This window comes from Vicugna pacos, chromosome 3 (genome assembly GCF_048564905.1).
Source record: "Vicugna pacos chromosome 3, VicPac4, whole genome shotgun sequence".
Lineage (NCBI taxonomy): Eukaryota > Metazoa > Chordata > Mammalia > Artiodactyla > Camelidae > Vicugna > Vicugna pacos.
The window spans coordinates 84,450,106-84,455,158 of NC_132989.1; the positions used below are offsets into that span (position 1 = coordinate 84,450,106).

At 39.5% G+C, this 5,053-nt stretch overlaps 1 long non-coding RNA gene across 1 annotated transcript in view; it reads left to right on the plus strand.

The window, feature by feature from the left end:
* The window catches only part of LOC116279615 (uncharacterized), a 51,683-nt gene that overhangs the window by 29,596 nt on the left and 17,034 nt on the right, over nucleotides 1–5,053 (plus strand). The gene's annotated exons all lie outside the window — the stretch shown is intronic.

Sequence of the window (5,053 nt, forward strand, 5' to 3'; positions counted from 1 at the left end):
GTAACAAGTGGATTATGTTGCTATCTTTATGTGGGTCCGGGTGCTATGAGTGAAAATAGTTTTTGACTAACATGTCAAGGATGGAGACTGCAAAACTCTTATGACCACGAAATCCTGAATCAATATGTATATCACTTGGATGCTTACAGAATTCTTTTCTACTGAGAAATCCCTGATAGACAGCCGAGCAGGATTTATTTACCAGGCAATGAAAAGAGCAGCCAGGATCTACTTCCCAGTGTCAGTTACAGTCTCCCCATTTTTATCTCTCCTAGCTCACATGCTGTTGTTTTCCTTTAGGGCATTAATGAGATACTTATTAATGCATTTATTCTTAGATGTTTTTGTTTCCCCCCTTAGACTCTAAGCTCTATGAAAACAAGGTCTGTGTCTGTTTCACCCTTATTGTATCCCTGGCACCTAGCACAGTGCCTGGCACACACTTCAGGAATATTTATTGGAATGAAATCTGTAGGTGTGTTTGTTGGAATAAAGTGAAATCTGTACATGTGAGAGCCTCAGTTAGCCACCTGTTGACCTTGGAGAATTCACCTCCTAATTTAGTTTTAAAAATCAAATATTGTTTAACTGTCTGACAATTTGAAAATGCATTACTACCTTTCTTTATGTAAAGAACAAATGGCATTTATCATACATGAATATATGAGTTCTCATACATGAATTTAATCCTAGCAACAGCTATGTAGGGTTATTATTATTATTGTTATTATTATTGATAACATCTGCTTCTTCCTAGAAGACACATGAATCCTTTTTCCATGCATTATATAGCCCAGGCTGAGTTTGAAACTGAGTGTCTCTTTCCCTTCAATCCAGGCAGCAGCAATATTAAGTAAATAGCCTTCCTGGCTGAACCTCAGCTGACCTGCCTACTGGAACCTTTCTTATCAGAGTTCCAGGAATAATCACTTTTGTTTTTTAAGAACAAGATATTGATAGAATATAGCAGTATCCTTTTTTCAGATTGCTTTGTGCAAGTCTGGCAGTTTTTCCTCAAACAGTACAGCCTAGACTCATAATTACGCTTTTCCTCACCACATCCCACCTTCCCCCAGCCACTGGAATACAGGAGCCCAGACTTGCACCTTGGTACTGTATTAGCAGTTCTGAATCATTTTGTGCAAATTTGTATTGAATATATCCTTACCTCTTCTCCTTTGTTCACTTGTGAGCTTATGGGGGCAGATTTTATAAATAACTATCCATTTTCTTTTTTCCTTCATTCTGAGAATGCGTCCTTAGGATAATTATTGTTTCATAGAATAGCAGAAAAAAATGAAAAATATAATCTACATCAACCTCTCCATTTTATAGATGAGTCAACTAAAACCTAAAGTAACGAAGTTTGCTTGCCTGACATCATATAGCCAGTTAGCAGCAGATCACTTTCCCTCTGATTTTACTTCAGTATTTGTCATATGTTGATATTCCACATGACATCTTCACAAGCACAACAGCCTCACTCACACACCAAATGACTGCTTTGAGTTCATCATGAAATTCAAAGTAATTTACAACATACCATTTTAAGCAGATACAGATCACTTCAGAGCAGAATTGTTAGTAATGGTAAATTATACTAAATCACTTGCAATTTCTCCAATATGCCACATGATTTTGTTAAACCTCCATGCTAGCATACGTGATTTTACCTCATCTCATTAGGAAAGCGGTGCATTCCATAATCTAAAGCCATTTACAAAAGCAGGGTCAGACGTGACCATGGGATCAGAAACTTAAGGAATTTACAGAAGAAAGGACTCTCCTTTCTTGCCTGATGAACTCTTTTCATCCATCAACACCTAGATCAAATGTCACCTTCTCTTTGCTGGCTTTCTTGTCTCCTCAAGGACTCTCTTCTTTGTATTGCCAAGGCTCTTTATTTTAAGTTTAGGCTCCATGAAGCTGAACACCTCGAGGCCAGGACCTTGTCTATATGCTTCTCCCAACACCCAGCACTGATAGACACATTATTAATGTCACTGAAGGAGTAAGTGAATGAATGAATAAGTAAATTGAATTAAACATTGTTTGCCAAAAATTATTCACTTCTTGGGAGATACAGCAGAGAAGAAGGAAAATTAAAGATGCCTTTTATATTCTGTCAGCATGGTTCTTCTGGCTGCTAAATGACATAAACGCTGTTGGCGTTTGAGGGCTAGTCTCTGGCACATAAGCAACATGACTATTGAATAATGACATTACTTTAAGTAAATCACCCAAAATGTCTCACAATCAGATAATCATACCTTTGAGGGATTTTTCTAAAGATTGGGCCATCTCTCCATTACCTCAAAGTGAAGTAAGTGGAACCATTATCCTCTCTTTCTTCTATAATATGTGTATAAATGAATGAGGCTGATAAGCAAATATTTGTTATACTTTCTCTGTGTCTAGTTGTATGAAAATACCAAGAATTTTTTTGAATTTTAAAAGTAACTATATGTCTTGCAAGAGTAGACTTTCATCCAAATTCAGTAATTAAAAAAATAATATGTTCAGCCTATTCTACTTACTAAGATTTAAAATAATAATAGTAACGGGTAACTTTGTTGAGCACTCATTATGTGTACCATGCTAGGGACTTGGCAGGCAGTCATTTAACCCTAACAACAACAATGGAAGGTAGAATCACTCTTCTTTTATAAATAAGGCATTCAAAGGGTCAACTTTCTTCTCAACATCACTGCTAGTCTGGGGAGAGCTGGCACTTGAGTCCAGATGTGTTTAACTCCAGAGCCTGGACCTTTAACTACTGCTGCATATAGTCTTCCCTACACTTCAGACAATTTGCAGAGTCTAGGTCTAAAAACAGAAAGGCTTCTAGCTAATTCTCAGTTGATCAGAAAAGTAAACCAGCCCATCCTCCCATGCAGTTTGCTCCTTGGTTTATATTACAGACCCACTCTCACTTTGAACTGAGGATATACTGCGTATATACTATACACATATACAATATCCTTAGGAGTAATGAAGATAGAGTTGCCAGATTTAGGAAGAAAAACAGATCCTTAGGTAAACAACAAATAGATTTTAGGATAAATATGTCTCATGCAATATTTGTGTTTCATCTGGCAACTCTAATTGAAGATACCACTAGTTCCATACCAAAGGGATTAGTGGTCCTATCATGTGGTTTATAAGAAAATTTAACAGGAAAATGATAAATTAAAGATGACCAATAATTCTTTGCCATTCCTCCAATTGAGAAGATCAGTTTATTTGCCTCCTTTTGAATCCTGGCTGGCCTTAGGGACTCACTTGACAAACAGAATGTGGCAAAGTGACATTCTGTGATTCCTGAGGCTAGGACACAAGAAACCTAGCAGCCACCACCCAGGTCCCTTTGAATTCTCTAGAATCCCTGAGAAGGGTGGAAAGAAATCCAACTACCCTGAGACCACCATACAAGAGAGAACACATGTAGGTGCCCTGGTTGACAGTACTTGCTGAACCCAGACTCTAGCCAGCCCTGCTGAGATACCAGACATGTAAGCAAAGCCATCCTGGGGACTCCAGACCAGCCTACCCACAAAAGAATACCGAGTGACTCAGCTGACACTACATGGAGGAAAAGAAACACCAAGCCCTGCCCAAATTCCTGACACACACAATCATGAACTATAAAAACAGTAGTTGTTTTCAGGCACTAAATTTTGGGGTCCTTTGTGACACAGCAGTAGATAATCGGAACTATTTTATTATTTAGTATTTTAATAATTGTCCAGAATACCAGAAACAGGGTGTTTTCTCACATTAGAAACATAATCTTGATTAAACCAATACCAAGATCATACTTAATGGTGAAAGCAAAAGAGATATTATCTGTTAACATCAAAAATACAAGAATGATTACTCTCAAAATTAGCATTTAGGCCTGGAATTTTACGTATATTTCAATGAGCAGTAGTAACCCAAAATTCATTAATTCTCTTGGGTATCTGATATGTCTCGTAGCCTGGCCTCACATCCTCTCAGCCCACCTTCTCCTCCAGCCACTACTGGGAAACCTGCTTCTTGCACCTTGCTTCAGCTGCACTTCATCACTCTAGCTCTTCTGCTCTGGGGCGTCTCTGATACCCTGACATCCGGGAGAATGCCCACAGGAAGCTGCTCAGCACCCAGGTGTACACCTAGAGCATGAGAGCTTGGCCATGAGACTTGTGCAGTGTCACAGGCTCTGTGCTTAGGAGGGCCCCAGGCTTGGTTTAAGATTCTGCTGTCAATATCTTGAATTCTTTACTACTTTTTGAACACGGATCTATAAATTCATTTTGTATCAGGCCTCACAAATTCTATAGCTGGTCCTGTACACACCCATGGCAATGAGAACCCTTGATCAGAGCTGCAACAGAATCTGGTGGGTAGATACCCTCTTCCTCTGTCCCTTGAATGGACAGTTCTGAGACACATTCTACATGGCTCCAAGGAAGATGCCCATCCCCCATCCTGAGTGACCACTTGAGAATAAACATTTGTATTGGCTTTCTTCCTTCACTGTTTTTCTTCTCCAACCCGCAATCTTATATGAGATCACTTCCCAAAATGCGTACAAGCCCTGGTAGCAGCGACCATTTTCTAGGAATAACTCAGGCTAAAGCAGTGTTTTCAAATCCCTTCTGTGCCATGGTTCTGGATTCCAGGGATTCAGACGTAATCAGAGCAAAATTTCCTGCCATCGTAGAGTTTACAATCCAGGTGGCAAACATGATAAATTGGTGAGCAAATATACAAGATCATTACAGATTGTGATGAGTGTCTGAAGAACATAAACAAGGTGCTCTGAGAGCAGGAAGGGTGGGGATGTGAATACTGGATTTGAGGCTTGAATCATAAGAAGGCCAACACATGCCAAGGGCTGGAGAAAAAAAGTGTTTCAGGCAGAAAGAGTAGCAAGACCAAAGGCTCTGAGGTGAAAATGCCCTTGGTGTGTTTGAGGGACAGAAAGAAGACAGAGTGAGGAGCCCAGAGAAGAAGAAGAGAGGTAGTACGAGACACTACTGGAGATAGAAAAGGACTGATCACGCGGGGC